Source organism: Centrocercus urophasianus, unplaced genomic scaffold, assembly GCF_019232065.1.
Source record: "Centrocercus urophasianus isolate 14NV4802_14NV808 unplaced genomic scaffold, USGS_Curo_1.0 seq_22, whole genome shotgun sequence".
Lineage (NCBI taxonomy): Eukaryota > Metazoa > Chordata > Aves > Galliformes > Phasianidae > Centrocercus > Centrocercus urophasianus.
Window position 1 is genome coordinate 19,277,714 of NW_024884778.1, and position 19,562 is coordinate 19,297,275.

General features: G+C 41.4%; 1 protein-coding gene across 1 annotated transcript in view; it reads left to right on the forward strand.

Annotated features, from left to right (window-relative positions):
* DOCK3 (dedicator of cytokinesis 3) overlaps nt 1-19,562 on the forward strand; it is a 184,769-nt gene that overhangs the window by 40,698 nt on the left and 124,509 nt on the right. The window lies entirely within an intron of this gene.

Below are 19,562 nucleotides of genomic sequence, written 5' to 3' on the forward strand. Positions count from 1 at the left end.
GTGACCATTCAGCACTTCTCAGAGCATCCCACCACCTGCTCCTCCACTCCAAACTCCAACAGCTTCTCTAGGAGGAGCCAATGGCTGACAGTGCTGCAAGTGCCCCTCAGGAGCAGGTAGACATAGCTGGGCACTGCTCTCTCCTGAGCCAGCAACCATTCTCCAGCGTGGCTCTCAGCCAGCTCTCTCCACACACTATTACTTTTCTTTGCAATAAGAGCAAAGATTACGTATGGCTTTACATTTACCCCTAAAAAGAAATGTTCTGCTTTGGGAACAAATGCATCGGATGATACTGAAAGTCAATTCTGAAAATAAATGAATTTGTAACACCTCAATAACTTACGAAAGAAAGAACCATTTTTTTGTTAAGTGCCTGTTGGTAATACCTCCGGAGCTGATGTGTTTTGATGAGATTCAGTACATTCTACAGAAAAATTTCTACTGAAATAATGGGAGCATAAATCAAGTGTAGGATTATACAGTTTCCAGCTTGCTGGTCCGTATGCCTGCTGCTGTGTGTCGGTGCCTTCCAGTAGATCCCAGCCCTTGTGTTGAATGGTGGGTGTGGGCACTCAGCAGATGCCGAGAGGCCAGGCTGGCTGTGGTGCAGGGACACCGCCAGCCGTCTTCTGGGAGGGAGGGTGGTAAGTAATAGCTCTGCTTCCAAAGAAACTTACTTTTCATTCCAAAGCCTTATCTGTAGTCCACTCTTTTGCTGACGATCTTGTCGTCAGCAGTGAAGACAGCATGCACGTGTCTGTTCTCACAAGGTTTTCTAGAGCTAATAAAACTGTAAATTTTTTCTTCCCACTCTGCAGAGGTGTGTGAATTTTGCAGCACCCTGAGCTGAAATGAATTCCCATACTTTTGGAACTTGCTGTGCCTCAAGTTCTTTATGTGAAATTTTTTCGGTAAAATGGCTGTAGTCAAAATTCAAAGAATTTTTCATAGCAGGGGAGGTAATGGTATTTTTTATATTCTTTGTCATTCCAGAGTTAGCTCTTTAATCTAAATTAGATCACAGTTGATGGGGCAGATTTCAATGTACATGGTTATTCTTTCAGATACGTATGTCCTTAAAGGTGTGGGGGAAGTTGTGACTGGTTGGTCTTTGTTGAGTATTCAGAACAGTAGCTGAGATTGTGTCCTTTCAAGGAGGAATGGGAGCTGTTATTTAATGCCTTTTGGGGCCTTTGAGGCTGCTGGAAGAGGCAGATTGTCCCTTTCTTGTTCCCTCCCACTCAGTGCCCAACTGGCACGCCATGCTTCCTGGCAGCAGTGGGTTTCTCTAGGCAGTGAGTGGCTGTGCCTTCCAGCACTGCTGCTGGGCCACAGCTTTGGCTTCTGGCTGCTGGATCCAGTGGTTCATGCCTTTGTGTGAATTAGTTACATAGATGGTAATCAGTACAAGGAAGACAGAATATTAGTATTAAAATTGTTGCAGAAAGAGAAAAGAAGTTGGGCATGTTTTCTTATAAAAGGAAATATTTTGTATGAAACAATCTAAAAGGAATATTTTCTAGTTCTTAGTTTTATTTGTTCTAGGAAGAACATGCCCTCTTGTAAGTTTGAATTTGTAGTACCTTAGTTCCTAACTTTTCTTCCATCTTCCAGATTGGCCATAAGGGAGATCTGGAAAATAGATAGCTGGGCAACTCACCAGTATTCCATGCAAATAACAGAACTTCCTGCAATAAACTGAAAGGTTTACACATTGTGTGTGAAATTCGGATGCAAATCATGGTACTGCCTTGGTGTACTCTTAAAAGATGATGCTGAGTTTGGTGCTGTTGGTCTGTGTTTGGTTTGTTTTTGAAGCATTACTGTGCAATGAAAAACACTGCATTTCTGACACAGCTCTCTGCTTTTATTAGAGGAAAACAGAAAGCTGTACCCTATGAGTCCTCTTTCTGTAGAGGTCCCCATGAAGGCCAGAGCCTTCTAATGGGAGTGCCTGGCCCAGATTTCTCCAGACTTCTTTCCTTCCTTCTTGTTTTTATTTCTTTTTGCCGCCTTTCTTCTACCCTCTCCCCCCACCCTTGGCCCATTATGTTGAAAACTTTCACCAGTTTTAATTCAGTAAAAACAACAACAACAACAACAAAAAAAAAATCGGCATTGAGTGGCTGCATAGATAGAGGGGAGAGAAGTCACGGTACTGCTCCTGCCATAGGAAGGGCTGCAGTGGGATTTCAGCCATACTGCAAAGCAGAAGGCCGTTCAGACAAAAAGGAACGATGAGCAACCGGGCTCTGTAATATACTGTGCTTACTGTGCTAGTGCCCGTGAGGCTGTGCAGTGGGAATTGGGAATCATCTGGCTGAACGCTAACTGTCTTGAACACTGCTGCCATTTTTCTTGCAGGTTAGGTTCCTGCTGAAGCTGGGTGCACATACAAGCGCCCATCATGGTGAGTGGAGGAGGCAGTGGGACCAGGCAGTCAGGTTTACTGCCGCCTGGGCTTCCTTAGCAACTTGCCTTTCTGGTGGATGAAGCTACCTGCACTAACCCAGTGTGGTATAATTTAGTGTAACAGATCAGTGATTACTAACAAAAGGAGTTGTTATATTGTTGGTAATAGCCTAATGATATGTTTTTCTATATAGGTTACCCCAAGTTGTTATGATGTGTAACTTATTTTTGTACTTACTTGTATCCATGACATAGTTTTGGTTTAAAAATCAGACAGAATCAGACAAAGGTTCACCTCGTGGCTCATGAGAAACATTTTCATTGGACTTCTGAAATGTTATGGCTGCACCTCAGCCTCTCTGAGGAGGGCAGCAACCTCTTCTAAATTTTTACCCTTCCACAAGGAAATAAAAATGCTGTTATTTTATCTAGCTGGAATTTTGAAGTATGCTGTCTTTATTCCTTTTCTGATGCACCTTAGAGAAGAATCTAGATCCATCTTATTTAAGTCTTCCTATCAGGCAATGTTAGATGATAGGTACTGCAGGTGTCACTTAAATGCTGAATAATTGGGAAGAATTGCCTTCCTTGACCTGCTGGTTACTCTCTTGCTAGTACAGCCCACTACATATAGCGGTGTGGTTGCAAGGCCATCACTGCTGGCTCCTGTACAGCTTCTTCACCAGGATCACCAGGTTGTCTTCTGTACAGCTGCTGTCTTTCCTTGTTGCATAAGGCTTAAGCCGTCCAGGAGATGAGGACTTCGCATTTCCCTTGGGAATACCTTTGTGAGGTTCTTATTTTTTCCAGTCTGTCATAGAAGCCCCTTTAACTAGCAGCCCTGTCCTCCATTGTGTTGAATACTCCCCCAAGCTTGGTATCATCTACAAAGTGACTGAGAGTGTGCTGTATTCCAGTATCCAGGTTGTTAATAAGGATGTTAATGCACTGAGGGATACCAGTAGGAACCTGCTTGGTTGACCTGCTTTGTGCTGATCGCCCTCTAAGCCCCAGTGAACTTCCCACTCATCTGATGGTCTGTTTGTGCAGTCCATATCTCAGCAGCATGCTTTGTAGCCTGTGTTCTCCAGATGTCTCCTGGCTGTTCCAGCCCAATGATCTTATCTGACTTAACATCTTAAAAATCCATAGTTGAGTTTCCCCTTTTCCAGAGCTAGTTTTCTCTTAAGAAGCTGTCAGCTGTATACCTGAGCACATGCTTAAATGGGGCTACAAGTTGCACTGATGGAATTAATGATAAATGTAGTTTTCTGTAGCTAGAATCCCTTGGCACCATGATTAAAAAAAAATAAATTAATAGTACAGAATTAACTGTAGCACTTACTAAATGGTTTAAAAATGGATGAATTGTTGAGGTAGAAGAAAATGGAGAATTATTCAGAGGTGCTGTTTGTACTAGGTCTTGCAGTGCTTGTCCTAGTGTTACTCACTGTACTCATGATAGAAATCAGAAAGAAATGCAGTTTCATGAAATCCGCTGATAATGCAAAAGTAGAAAATGAAATAATGATTAGTTCAGAAATTGTGAGGTTTATGTCAGATACTTGGCTCATTTAAAGCAGCTATTCTAATCCATCCAAATATAGAAAGGACCTGCAGATAGTGTGTATGTCCTGAGGTGCAGTGACAGTTAAGATGATGAAACGTTATTATAGTTAACAGATGGAACGACAGCCTTCTTGATTTTGATAGCTAAGAGGATAATAATGAGCGTTGCCTTTAGAGGTGGGGGCAGCTTGGAGGGCAAAGGAGGGGAATAATTGAAAATCTGTGTATTAACTAAAACTGTGGTTATTGAGCAACTGCTACTGATTCTGCAGTGTCCTCTTTTGAACAGAGGTGATACTTCATGGAAGGAAGGGAATGATAGGAGGGAGAACGTAGAAATTGTGGAGATACCTAGACTGTGTAATCCTTTTGATGTGTTAATTTTGAACTGTGGCATTTCCAGTGTGCATTTGTCTTGCTTGTTGGTTATTTCTCTTTAAAAAAAAAAAAAAAAAGAAAAGGAAAAAAAGAAAACAGCAACAGTAGATGTTCTGCAGCCTTTCAAAAAATGCAGTACTTTTTGGCCCATACTGTTAAATATTTTTTCTGAAGGCTGTGCTGAATATCTGTTACTTGTTATTTCTTACTCTGCCGCAGAGTAGATTCTGTTCTTTCCTGCAAGATTTTCATTTAAATTGTTTTCCTAAACCTGGGCTAAGCATCCGAACAGTCAGACTCAGTCTTGGGGTTATATCTTACCTTACATTTCAGTATAAATTGTCTTCTGCATAGCCTCTTTGCTTTAAAGACTCAGTCGTTTATTTATGCACTCCTTCTCAGTGTTTAATAGGTAAATACAAAGACAGAGGCAGAGAGGAGAGCAGATAACAGTGAGAATATTCTGGCAGAAACCTGACCTATATGGAGTGGAGTGAACAAATTACTTAGTACATTTATTCAGACTGCACAAGTCCAGTGAGGAGTCGGCCTATTTATGGCTTACAAACGGGTATGTGCAGGAAAGGCTTCAGGTGGGTGATTGTTAATGGATGCAGTCTGTCAAAAAATACACCACGATCTGTCAGTTCTGTCAAAAAAGCCATAACAAAATGCCATATTTATGAACTGCAGCCATGAAAGCTCATACAGAAGTAAAGTCAAATTTTAACCATTAGGATAACTAGCAATGAGATTAAATTAGTTATGGAAAACAGTTGTTTATATATTGCAATTATCTTTAAAACAGGACTGGTTTGTATTTTAAGTGATCAGTAGCTGCATCACCACCCGGGAGTGTGTTGTGGCAATCTGAGTGAGCTCTATGGCGTGTGCCCTGTGGGGAGGCGGACAAGATAATTAAAATAATCCTTTACAGTCTTGAAATTGATGAATCTTTAAATCTGTTTAGTCAGGACCAGCTGTGTTGAAAAAAAAAAACAACAAAACAACCAGTTACTAAAATGAAAAAGCAGTATTAAGAAGTGGATATGGTGTGTTGAGGTTTGTGGTATTTCTTTTCAGGCAAGGGAATTATGTGGGAGAGTCTAACAGCTTTTTAGGTGTCTTTCTCTAGCGATGTCTTGGTGATCCTATGCTGATCCTTAGACCCTTGAAAGATATTCTTTGTGGTTTCTGATGACTTTTACTTGTTAAGGATGACAGTTTACTTACATATAAGCCATGGAGAAGACTGACGTTCAGTACATTTCGTGGCTTATTTATGTTTGAAACACTGTAGAGAAGGGCAGAGAGTTTGGCTGTTGTTGAGAAGGTGGTGGGCAGAAAACACTCAGATAGTGTGAGAGGTGTGAGGGTGAGTCATAGCATCCTAGAATGGCCTGGGTTGAAAAGGAGCACAATGCTCATCCAGTCCCAACCCCCTCCTGTGTGCAGGTCGCCAACCAGCAGACCACGCTGCCCAGAGCCACATCCAGCCTGGCCTTGAATGCCTGCCGGGACGGGGCATCCTTGGCTGCTGAATCCGTAGCATACATGAGGATGTTGCATTGACAGCGGTGCTGTGTTTCAGTCAGGAAACAATGCTGAGCTGCTGCTTGACTGTTATTTATTAGCTGGAGTTTTTTAGCCATTATGCCTGAAGCATATCACAATATCTTTCTTTTGTCTCTCATTTTTGTCTCTCCTTTCTCATTTCAAAATGAGAATTTTGGTCTGTGGAGTGTGCTGCTTCGTTGTAAGCACTAGTGAAAGTACCCAGCTTCCACTGCAGGAGATGTCCCTGTTTAAAACAGGTGGAAAAAAAAATGTATTCAACACCAACAGAAATGCTTTGGCTTTTGCTTTTTGTAATAATGAAATTCCCTATGCAGGAAAACTTATTTTTGTTCTGATGGTATTGGGGTCTTGGTTTGAAATCTGCAAGCCTAACAGCTGTCAACCATAATTGCATTAGAATTATTTGCGGAGTTGTTGTCACATATGTGGTACAAATGTTATGAAATTGGAAAGGTGAGAGTTCTGCCTGTTTTCTTTTGCCTTTCTACTTGTAGGTCTGCTTCTCATCTTTAAACTGTTTTCATCTTTTACTTACAGAAGCTTGAATATTTTAAAGAACAAGTGGAAGCAGATTTTTTTTAAAGAACAAGTCAGAAGCAGGGTTTTTTTACTATATGATTTGCATGCTACTTGCTGCATTCTACATTTTTTTGTCCCCTCACTTTTTAACTACAAGATTGTAATTTGTATTTTCAGTCCTGCTGTATTATGAGGTGGCTATCAGCCCAGTGCCAGAGTTTACAGCTGGTCTGCTTCACACATTCCTTCTTAGGGCTGGGGAGCTTATCTTTAGCTTGCATTTCAATCGGTTATCATTTTACCTGCATTTGTCCTTAGGCAGTATTCACTGCTGTATTTACCAGCAAGGAAGAGGAATTCGTTTACATAGGTTGTGCTTTATTGCCTCAGACACCTTTAAACAATATTTCTGGCTGTTCCAAGCCACCCTGTTGCAGAGTATGGGAGTTGATCGTCAGGCACGTTTCTGTTTGCTGTTAGTGCCTGGAAACATCTTCCTTAAAACGTGAACATCACCTGCTCCTAAGCATAGCCAGCACCACCTGCATGGTTCAGATTGTCAGCGTCAACATGGTTGCTGAATACAGCAACTTCTACCTCTGCTGCTGTTGTGCCTTTTACAAAGAGATTGTAATTTCCTTTCCTCTAAACTGTTTTCCTCTGCTGGACTGCAGTATGTGATTGTGGATCTCCTCAAGTTCAGTAGATTCAGTCTTAGAACTGTCACGCAGTTCACTGAAATACTCTGGTTGTTCTTCTTGCTCTTTTTCATTTCTTCTTACATAAGGGATTATGATTAATCTTTCCACAGTGTGTAAATCAGGTGTGATTTTATCAGTAAAATTGGTTTGGTTGTCCTACACTGACAGAAACTAAGTCTGTAGAATTGAGCTCATTTTGTGTTTCAGCATGTCAGGTAAATGTGGTGGACTTAGTCTGTGCAGCCTTTGAGAGATGTTTGGTATTGCTGTGCTTCACTGGCTGTTCAGTGAATAAGGAGCTGGCTGGTACCCACGCTGAATTCTTACATATGTGAAAATATGAGTACTACAGTTAATGTTAATTGTATTAAGTCGTTGATTGCAGAATAATTATCATACAAGAAAAACGGAATCCTCAAGATTTTTGCTGACTGTAGTTCCTCTGAAGTTGAAATGCTCTCTTTTGGAAGAGCGAGGCTTACTGGAAAATGTCTGTAAGAAACGTAGCTGCAAAGGTTTTGCAGCTGAGCAGTACTGGAATATCTGCATGTGTTAGTTTTGGGACAGTGTTGTTGGAGAGCTGTTAGAATACATGCAGCTGTTCAAAGGAATGTTGTAGGACCAACTGTGGCATCATGCCAGGGTAATTACAAACACCACTAATCAAACTGGTCTGCAAATACTGATCTGTCTTCTGTCTTACTGGAATAACGGTGTGAGTTCTGGTGATGGCTTTTTTTTTCCTTAACATTTGAGGTACCTCTAACCTAAGTTTTAAAAAATGGCTTTGGGCACAATCTTCTCTGATACACAGTACATATATGGCATAAGCTGCATGAACGTCTTAACAAGAGACAGATTCCATGGAGACATTTAAGATGACATGTAGCCCCAGTTCTTCAGACCCCTGCACGGGTATGAATGAGGGTTATGTGTGCTGTGTAACACCGTGTGGGGGAAGCTGAATGAAGGATGTATCAGGTTATGCACTCCAGCTGATCAGTGGGAAGTCTTAAATATGTAAATAGCATTGAAGGACCTGATGCTGAAGTGAAATTGGAGAGAGCATTTTTCAACTTCAGAACTTGACACAGCAGTGTAAGGCACTGTTAAGGGGAAAATACGCATCTGACAACACTTGCTATATACTGTATTTGATTTGAATTTATTGGTAGGTATTTATCATACATGTTGTAATTTAGACATTTTGACTGTTTCTGATTAGTGTGAACATGTTAATGATTCACTAATCTACCTTCTTATAAAGATACTATCATCATTCTTCAAAGCAGAAACAAAAGCATTTAACTCGAAGTGACGTGAAAGGTAATACAATTTTTCTGTCATACAGAAAATGACTTAAACGTGGATTATCTGAGGAGGGATTCATCTTTGCAAGGGATGTCTCCAGTCATAAATAAGAAACTTGCTTCTGAAAAGTTATTTTGTACTTGAATAGTGGTAAAAAGACTCAGAAAGTACAAAATACATATGCTTCTGTGTTCATTCAGTACTGTTTTATTTCAGAGTAAAATGTTTTCATTTATTATTTGTCTGACAGGTAAATACTACAAGTTAGTACTAAGTGCAGGATCTCCCTCAAATCCTTCGAGTCTGTATCTTTTCCAGATGAAGATCGTTGTTTATCATTTTCTAATAGATAGAGAATAAGTGGCTTCTGTTGTCAGAGAGGGACAGTAATTGCAGCAGGAGGCATTCTGAATGACAGTACGAGTTGGCAGCAGCAGCAGGTTGTGACTCCTCTTTTTCTATTTGCCACACTTACCAGTATTGCAAGCTTTGCTGCACCAGAACTTCTTGAATGTTGGGGAGGGGAGAAAATGCACTGGCTGTGGGTCAGGATAATAAGTCTTCCCAATGGAAGACCAAGTAAGAACACATAGTGGATCTAAAGTACCATGATGACTGTGGTTTTTATATAAACAGACACAAGACAGAAATCTTCAAGCCTACCCAAACAGTGGAAGGTGTTGATAGTGGTCAGAGGAACACGTGGTATCAGTATTAGTTCTAATAATTAGAGTGCCATCATTGCAGGGATCCCATACTTACAGACAGCCTTTGTCAGAAGCAGTGCTACATTACCTGTGGAGGCTTTTCTTCTTGTGGAGTGAATGGAATTGAGTGTGGCTAGCAACATGCTTCAATAGGTGTTGTCAGTGTTGCTCAGTTTGGAGATGCTGTCTGAAGACTCCCATTTCTAGTTTTCTCAAACCTCCAGCCTCTGAGCTCTTGCACGCAGGATAGTTTGTTCTTCATGTAATAAAAGAAACTTGGAAGATGCACCCTGTGAATACTCAACACAGAAGGTCTTCATACGTCCCCCAAGACAGAGTTATCTACTGTAAAAATCAGCTGTATGTATGCCAGTCTCTTCTTTGTAGGTTTACAGCCCTTCCTCCTTAGTTCCACTCATGTTTCAGTTCAGTTGTGCTGATCTCATTCAGAAGGAGATTTGGGACCAAACACTGGGGAGAAAGGAAGGAAGCCTTCTTTTGTGTAGCTGTCTGTTCTTGGTCTCTTTCCACCCTGTCATCTTTCTGAAGTCATCTTTGACTTGTATTTCTTCTGTTTAGTTTATAGTAATGCTTCTGAACAAGTGTGATAGCAAACTGTACTGCATTATCTTCATGTTGTGTTCTTTGACCAGTTTCATGACATGGTAAAGCAGTTCAGGGGAGGAAGGGGAGGGAGAGGGAGGCACAGAAACAGCGGGAAAATCGAAATTGAGGAAATCGTGCTCGATTAGATAGCAGAAGCTTTGCATGCGTTGTTTTTTGTTCTCAGAAGGGAAAATAAACTTATCTTAAACTTCATGTTCTTGCTTTTCAAAATGAAAACAAGTTAAAGACATTTAATATGCGGAGGATTTGGAGCTGGCTTCTATAAACGTGATATGGATTGAAGAGGAAGGGAATGCTAATAATATCAAAGGTGTGGCATTGGACCATGTTGCATTAAAAATGCTGAATGAAAATTAAATCTCAAAGTTTGTCTGAGTAATTATCTCCTTCAATTCCATCTCATCAAGCTCTGCTACGAGTCTGTTGTAACGTTACGGAGTGAGGTTAATGTTGCAGTTAATCCTACATTAGGAACTTCAGTCATGCCTTGGCAGAATTTTTCTCCTGTTCTTGGTTAAATAACAAGCGAAACAACACTAATTTACATCCAGAATTATGACCTGTCTCATTTAGGCCAATTTGTGTTTCTTGGTGGTGGTGGTAGAACCTAGGAGTAACAAGAGCATATGAGTGCTATTGGCACAAGGTCAGAGGCCAAAGCCTTGCTTGATTTAACATTGGCATCTGTCAGTTGAACCACGTGGCTCTATCAGATAACTCAAGTATCTGCAGCTGTAAGTAAGAAAAAGACAGTTAAGATACACATCTTAACAGCTGGTGTCTGTCATTATTTATAAATAATGTTAATAATATCGTTAATTATAAATATAGGATAACTGATTTTTAAGTGGAAAAACTATTGGTAACAGAGATTAAAAGATATTTTTTTTTTGTACCCTAGCACATTGCTACCCATAAAAGCAAGTTCTGAATTGTGGCTTCAGTTTTAAGGTCTGAGGTGATACCAACAAAGAGGGAAAAGCTGTAATGTGTACTAACTGCTCCTAACTATGTTTTTCAGGGCAGTGTGTTGTGAAAAGCCCTAAACTTGAGATGGGTTGGTTTGTCAAATACGGTGAGGTGTTACCACTGCTTGTTGTACACAGTAATAGAGATCACAGAAAAGAAGAAAAAGCTCTTTTCAGGAATGAATGGCTTATATAAAATCAATCTTTTCCTCCTTTGTCTTGTGTTGTTTCCTTTAGTCCTGCTATTACTGTAGCATTACCAGTGTTCCTATTTGCATGATGTTTGTCATCATGAAAATGTGTAGGGTATTCATTCGGTTTGCAGCAGATTTCAGACTTGTTTGTGGATAGCTCTGATGTAAACATAGCATTTCGTTTTTGGAGGAGGTCAAACAATTGAAGTTCTCTATCTTTCATATAGAGAAGTTAATCACCAATTACAATATGTATCAGAGGAATGGTGAAAATAAGGAGTCTTGAGGAGAACTTGCATATGTGCTGCAAGTTTGAGGATGCCTGGATAAAATCTGCTTCAGTAAGACTTCATATGGCAGGCTTTGTTCTTGTTGTTAAGGAGGGGGAAGCCAGCAGCCTTCTTGTTTCTGCTTACATTGTTGCCGAGAGTGGCAAAGGAAGCTTTTTGTGAAGTTACTGAAGCACTTGCAATGTGTTCAACAGCTCCTAGCTTAAGGATTTCACTTGGGAGGAAGCAAAATGTTAGCAGGAAAGTTTCTGTATTGGTTAAGCATAGTTTATAGTGATGCAGATAATGTCATTTAACACAGTGTAGGGGATTGGCCTGGAGCCTGGGGTGAAAAATGTGTTAGCAACAACGTGAAAGACTTGTTTTGTCACTCTAATCTACTCTATTTTAATATACACAGTAAACTGAAATTCTTGCTAACAGTGAACAGAAAATTTAAATCAGACTTAAAAGAAATAATTTGTTTGAAACTAACGGTTATGAATATTCATGTGAAAGAATAAATATGATTCATGTCAGTGCATCCGTATTAACTGAGAGCTTCAAGACAGAGGGATGAAAATAAACAGAACAGAAGTGCCTTACTCACTCAGTCTATCTTATTTGAGAGATAAATGTGTTTGTTGAGTAGTGTGCCACCCAAGAAGTGTGAGCTCAACCAGTCTTCTGTAAAAACTCCAGGACAGCTCCACAAGCCTTTGGAAATGTATTTAGTCTTAATGGGAATAGATTATCAGTTACTTAACTTCATCTTAGACTAATGTTACCTTTCTGTATTTATTTTCAGTATTTTGTAACCATTATTACATCATAGAATCAGAGAGTTGTTTGAGTTGGAAAGGACCCTTAAAGATGTACTTGTCTCCAGGGGATGGAGCACCACCACCTCTCTGGGCAGCCTGTGCCACTGCCTCACGCACCTCTACTGTAAAAAAAACAAACAAACAAACCAAGAAACATCCTTATATCCAATGTGTTTTAGTTTTAAACTACTTCCCTTTGTTCTGTCACAGTAGACTCTGCTAAAGAGTCTGTCCCCTTCCTTCCTATAGCCCTTCTTTAGATGCTGACAGGCCAATTCTCCCCGCAGCCTTCTCTTCTCCATGCTGCACAGCCCCAGCTCTCAGTCCTCATAAGGAGGTGCTCCGTCCCTGGGAGCATTTGTGTGGCCCTCCTCATGGCTGCACACAATCAGATTCACCTCTCTCCTGTGCTGAGGACTCCCCATCTGGATGCAGTATACTCCAGGTGAGGATCAGCTCCCTGCCCTGCTGGCTGCATTCTTTGGATGCGGCCATGATTGGCTTCATTGTATGATTGGCTTTCTGGGCTGTGAAGGCACACTCCTGGCTGGTGACCAGCTGCCACCCACGAGCACCAACAAGTCCTTTTTGGCTGAGCTTCAGGAGAGCAAACTTGTGTCTGCTCAAGGAACTGCTGAGTGGGATCCCCTGGGAAAGTGTTCTTAAGGGCGTGGGCACAGAGCAGAGCTGGCATCTCCTCAGGGCGCCCCTCAGAGAGCCCAACGGCTCTGCACCCCCCAGCAGAAGCAGTCGAGCAGGGGAGGCAGGCGGCTGACATGGCTGTGCAAGGACCTGCAGCTTACGCTGAGGGAAAAGAGGGAAACGCACAGAAAGTGTAAGTAGGGATGTGCAGCCTGGGACGAATGCAGGGCTGTTATGCGTGTGTGCAGAGATAGGATTAGGAAAGCCAAGGCGCAGAAGGAGCTGAACTCAGGGAGAGATGTGAAAAATAACAAGGAGGGGTTCTGCAGGAACATGGGCAGGAGGAGACAGGCCAAGGAGAGTGTTCCCCTCTGGTGAAAGGGAATGGATTCATTATGAGTCATTGGTAAGGCTGTAACACCTGCATCATTTCAAATGTCTTTTGTGTGTGTGTGTCTCAAATGAACTCTCAAAACTTAGGTGTTACTTTAGAAAGCTCTGCCTAATGACCCAGTGTCACTTTGAATATTCAGACTCGTATTCCCACCATTTGGTTTGCAAGAGCTAAAAACACCATTAATAGGCTTCAGAAATAGCTGGGGTGGTGACAAGGACAATGGCCTGGGTTACTGTTCTTGCAGCTGCCACAAGCTTCCCCTGCTCCAGGTGACAATGACTGATAGTCACATTGCACTGCCAGTACCTGTCTGTGTTAGGCTCAGTATTAGACACAACGTGCCTCAGCTGCTCTTGCAAATTGGCTTCGTGTGCCTGTACGCAAAATGCATTCTCCCATCAACAGAAGACCACACAACTTCAGTTCAAATAGAATGTATCAACTGTTATTAACTTATATGAAGTGCAAATATAACATATTCTTAATAATATAATAATCTTAATACTCATACATAATCTTAATAGTCTATTGAAATATAACGTAACTCTTGTTAACTTATACAAAGTTCAAATACCTATCTATCTCTATGTAAGCAAATTTCCCCTAATCAGCAGCTCCTTAGAAACTGCACCAACAATGAGCTGCTCAAAGATTTCCCTTCCAGCTGCTCAGTTCTGCAGGTGACTCAGTGGCAGCTTCTGTTGGCTGGAAGAGTCCCAACAACCGCAGCAACTCCTCTTGTTTTGCCACTGGATTCAGCCTGCCACCGGATTGCAACAGGAGGTCCTCCATGCCTGGCTTTCATTTTCTCCTCCTCATTCGCCTTGCTCCTATATACAGCCTTGGATGTTTTGCAGGCGGTTTTAAAAGAAGGTCGTCATCTTCCGAGCTCAGTTTTCTCTTTCGCATCAGCCTCACGGTCTCATCCAGCCTCTGACGTTTCCTTGGAGGTGAAAGAAGGACGTCATCAGCTGGGCTTAATTTTCTCTTTCGCCTTAGCCTCACAGTCTCATCCAGCCTCTGACGTTTTGCAGGAAGCTCTCAGTTCAGATGGGACTTTGGTGCTTTTCTCTTGGTGGGGAGCTGAAGCGCAGGCATCCTTCCCGTCTACCGGCACAACTCCCAATGGCCAGCAGGCCTGAACCGTTACTGCATGTGTTGTGTTCCAAGAACCCATGGCAACGGGCGGCGTGGTCTCCTGACATCATCACATGCTGACTGTGACCATTCAGCACTTCTCAGAGCATCCCACCACCTGCTCCTCCACACACTATTACTTTTCTTTGCAGTAAGAGCAAGGATTACATATGGCTTTACATTTACCCCTAAAAGTAAATATTCTGCTTTGGGAACAAATGCATCGGTTGATACTGAAAGTCAATTCTGAAAATAAATGAATTTAGAACACCTCAATAACTTAGGAAAGAAAGAACCATTTTTTGTTAAGCGCCTATTGGTAATACCTCCGGAGCTGATGTGTTTTGATGAGATTCAGTACATTCTACAGAAAAGTTTCTACTGAAATAATGGAAGCATGAATCACGAGCACCCCCAAGTCCTTTTTGGCTGAGCTGTGCTCCATCCTTTCATCCTCTGCTTGTATTGATAGCAGAACTTGCCCTGACCCAGCTGCAGACCTTACACTTGCCTTTGTTGAATGTCATGAGGTTTACCTGGTCCCACACTCAAGCCTGCCTGTGTCTCTGGATGGCATTCTGTCCCTCAGACGTGGCAAAATGCATAAGTGCATTTCAGATCTGTCATAGAACAAGGCAGGATAGCTAGGTATATGTATGTGCAGATCCATTTAATTTACTGTGAAACATATTTTAAAATGTGGGCTTTGGCCATTAATTTTCAAAATATGGTGGTTGATCTTGTTCTACTTGTAAAAAGCCTACCAGAAAAGTAGACTTCATCTCTCTCTCTGTCTTATTCATTCATTCCTCTGTGGTTATTTTGTATCTGTTGTTTCTGTTACATAAAACTGTAAGAGTGGTCATATGGAAAGATGACCAAAGCCTGGAGTAGTTCAGTAGTTTCCTTCTGGCGTTGTTATATCTAGGGTGGAGATAGAAGAAGCACTTTCCTACTTACCTTGTAAGTCTTAAGTATTCAGATCCTCACCTCATCATCTTGACTGGATGATCTTGAAGTCTTTTCCTACCTGAGCAATTCTGTGATTCTGTCTTTTCAATATTCTGTATTTCTACCATCCCATAGTTTCTTAACGTTTCTTATTAAATTTTGTATATTCATTTTAGAATTATGCCTTCTGTCCAATTCGTTCATGTTTCTTTTTAGAAGTACAGATAATCTTTTTTTCTATCAAATTACTTTTCGGTGTAGAATTGCATGGAGATCTTTCCATTGCAGTTTTTCATTTGCGTTAACAAAAATCCAGGCAGTTTCATTCATGTCCTGTATTATCATGGGAATCTAACATAGATTCTATAGGGAAATTGTTTATGTTTACATTGTCTGTCGAGATTTCTTCTTCATAACATTAGGAATTCTTTCCATGACTTCACCTAAATTGCTGAGAAGGTTTGAAACATCAGTTAAGTGCCTGTGGGTTTTCTTCAGACAACAGATCTTGTCAGACACAAATAACAGATCTGTGGAAGATAGTCCTTAAAGAAATTCATATTTTAAGACTAATTCGCTTGTCTAAAATATCTGTGTTCTTAGTGCGTTTTAAACCCCTCCCTTATGATGTTTGCTGGATTTCCAGGATTTGGTGTTAAAAACATTTCAGTGATTCTGACTGGAGCTGTCCTTGTCTAAATATTTTTGCGTTTATTATTTTGTAAATCTTGCACCCTACTCCTCAGAAACGAAACCGGAGTGTTTTAGGGACTCAGCTGGTCCAGCTACCTTTGTACTCTTCATATCAGTGACTATTGGTATTGACCCATCAATCTTCACAGCTTATCTGTTTAATACATTAACTGTGTTCTCACATTCTTTAGCTTTTCTCTGGGTGCCAGGCTTGTTACCTGCATTATCCTGTATGATCCATATCTTCCACACAAGTCTTATATCAGTTTCTTTCCTTACCCCTGAGATGTGCTGCTTGTATTGGCCCATAAGGTCCTACTATCTGTTCAGAGGCACCTCAGCTGTCATGCCCCTGAGGTGAGCCTGGTAGTTATGGAACAGAGAGGTAGCTGGGATAAATAGTAAATATAAATATATATATATTATAATAATAAATAGTATTGTGTTTCTCAGAGAAACGTGACCAGCCAAGTTTGTTGGTGCAGTTTGGGTAAGTGGATATCAAGGCCAAGTACCCTTTTATCAACCATGGCTTCGTCTGTTTTACGCTAGAAATAATAGCTTACAGTAAGAAGCTCTAGGCCCAGAATCAAAAAGCCTCTGTCAAATTCCAACAGTCAGTTATGCTTCCGTGGTCTTCCAGAAGAACAGTGTCTTTCTGAAGTAAAATACTTCCCTGTAATTGTTTGATATAAATTTGCATGATCTGAAGTCAATTATCAGTTTTAAAAGGAAGCCTTACAAGAGCGGCATTGCTTGAAAATGCGTTGTTAGCTCTATTAAACCATTTCTTGTAAAGTTTGTAGTTATTAAGGTTTGCGTGGTAATAACATTAGAGACTTTGTGTAAGATTAAACTATAAATTTGGCACAAATCTACGGCACGAGAACTTTAACATGCAATAATTTGCTTTATTGAAAAATCCAGAGGAAACTGGAAAGTCTTTTGTGTTGTTTTGAGATTTACTGTGTCATCTCAACTGCTGATGATGCTTGCAGGCTTTAGTTTCTGAGATACTGAAGTCCGTAAGAGGCAACCTGGGAAATGTCTGCTCACATGCTCTCATAACAAAAATCGTGGTTTTTTGTCCCTCTCCCCTATTATAGCCCAACAGAATTGTGTAATTGGAGTCCTCGGGAACAGTTCTTGAAATTCCAATATTTTTACAATAGTGTTACATGAATTGTGGTAACAGAATGAGTATGGTTTTGGTCATCTGGCCAAGAGGGTGATCAGTGGACCGGAGTGCCTTTCCTATGGGGTTGTTCAGCCTGAAGAACAGAAGGCTTCAGGGAGACCTTCCAGTACCTAAAGGGACTACAGGAAAGCTGGAGAGGAGCTGCTTGTCAGGGGAGAGTGCTGACAGGACAAGGTGCAATGTCTTCATGAAAGAGGGGAGATTTGGATTAGACATAAAGGAGAAGCTCTTTGCTCAGAGGTCAGTGAGGTGCTGGCAGTGCTGCCCAGAGCTGTGGGTGCCATCCATGGAGGCCATGCAGGGGCCCTGGGCAGCCTGAGCTGGGGGCAGCCAGACCATGGCAGGGGTGGGCCTGGGGGTCCTTTCCAACCCAACCCTGCTGTGATTCAGTTACTACATCACCAGGCTTTTGTATTTTCATGTTACGTGCTTTTCGTTTAGGAGAAAAATGACAAAGGCAGCATCAGTGTTTCAAAGCCACTGCAGCTGTGAAGCGGTGCGCTTGTTGTTGTGCTGAGGTGTCAAGCAGCTTTGTCCTCCAGCTTGTGATTTTAGAATACTTCTGAGGCATGTTGAGTAAAATGCCTGCTGTGCGTGTGTGTCACTGGAAGAGCCCGTGTTGTGTCACCAGCTCCTTAATGAAGTCAGACTCCTGTGCTGGGTTCCCAGGTTTCTGTGTGGGTGCTGCCTGGGCCAGGCGCAGGATCCAGGTGGTTCCACAGTGGCCAGGCCTCGGGGCAGGGCTAGGCTGTCAGTGCTGACCCTGCAGGAAATCTGCTGCAAGGCAGTGAGGATGAGGAAAGGAGAGTGTGAAATAGCCCTGGAAACACCAGAATTGGCAGAGGACATGGTTGGAGAGCGCTGAAATGATGCTCCCAGGGCCTGAGGGGAGATTGTCCTTCGGCACACAAGGACAACGCTGTGGAGCAGTGCCCTTGACAGATGATGATGGAGAGGGTGGTCCTGATGGGCTGCAGCCTGTGGGGTGGCCCAGGGAGAAATGGGAGAAGAAAGAGAGCAGAATGGTGCAGCTGCAGACTGGCTGCAGTCCCCTTTTCCCCCTGTCCTGCTCAGGGTACAGAAGCTTTTTCAGACTTATGTAGGGGCCTAATATGACTTGCTTTTACAAAACCGTGGTTTACAATCTCATCTCCTGTTTATCTGGGATTGAAGTAACTGCTTGAGATACTGCAGGAAAGAACTTTTGAACATACTGTGATTTAACCAGCATGGCATTCTGGGCTTCAATTAATGATAACCTTGAACCATCAATGTAAGAGTGAGGGTATAACTTTTTCATCTCAGTAGGTTTCTTTGAGAAGTCTTTATATGATGATTTTGGAGCTGATTCTCATGATCATTTAATCACCAACTCGTTATAGACAGTATATAGTAAATTTGCTTGTCTTCATTTTGCATCAGAAAAAGTTGCAACTTTGTTTTGCATGAATACAATATAAAAGCAAGCTTCCTTACATCTGCTGTCTTTATCAGCTTGTCTATGATTTACTTTGCATCACATTTAATGAGAAAACCCAAACACAGTTTTGGTTATTTTATACCTACCAGCTATACGTAATTATCTTCTCTGAATAAGTATTTCCAACTATGGGGATGTTTCTTTCTGTTGGTGTCTGCATCTCAGATCTTTCAGAAGGGGCTAAATCAATGCTGAAATGTTGTTGAAAGGTTATGCATCATTTCTTCTCAAAATTGATTAAGAACTCCAGATAATCCTGTCTGTGCTCAACCTAATTCAGCAATGCAGATATTTAATCAGGCTCAGAAAAATTAATATATTTCTGACCAAAACTGAATGTACTGAAATTTGTTTCTGGAAGTCATACAAGATTTGTGATCTTGTTGGGAAACAAATTCAAGTAGATGGAAATTTTTTTTCATCTCCTGTTACTTATTTTTCGTTAGATACACGAAGAACGTTTTTTTTGCAATAGTATTTTGTAATAGAAAAGACTTTGTGCATTTCCTCTGTCAGATCTATCAGAGATAAATGAACTTACATTCATTCTGAGTGTTTTACAAAACACTACACTGCAACCAGGAATGCCATCAGAATGCCACTAATCTGCAAAGTCCCCGTTTTGTCCCTGTGTTTTCCCCAAGTGGTATCCTTAGGTTTCAAGCTTTGCTTACAGGTACGAATGGAATTGAGTTGTTAAAAAAAACAAACAGTGAAAATTCAGCTGCAGTCAGTGATCAGTTTCCTTCTTTGGTTCTTCATTAGTTAGACAGCAGCTATTTTATGCAGTGTGGCTCTGTAGAGGAGAGCCTTTTGACGCACAGTTCTCATCTGGCAGATAATGGGAGTAGCAGAGACACCCTTCTTATGCTGTGAGTGCTTATAGGTGGTCTTTGCTCTTTGGAGTTGCCTCTTTGGAGGGTTCTTCCCCTGTAGTGAATTCCTGCACAGAGCAAACATTTCCTGTTCTACCTTTTTCCCATCCCTGAAGAGTACCAGTTCAG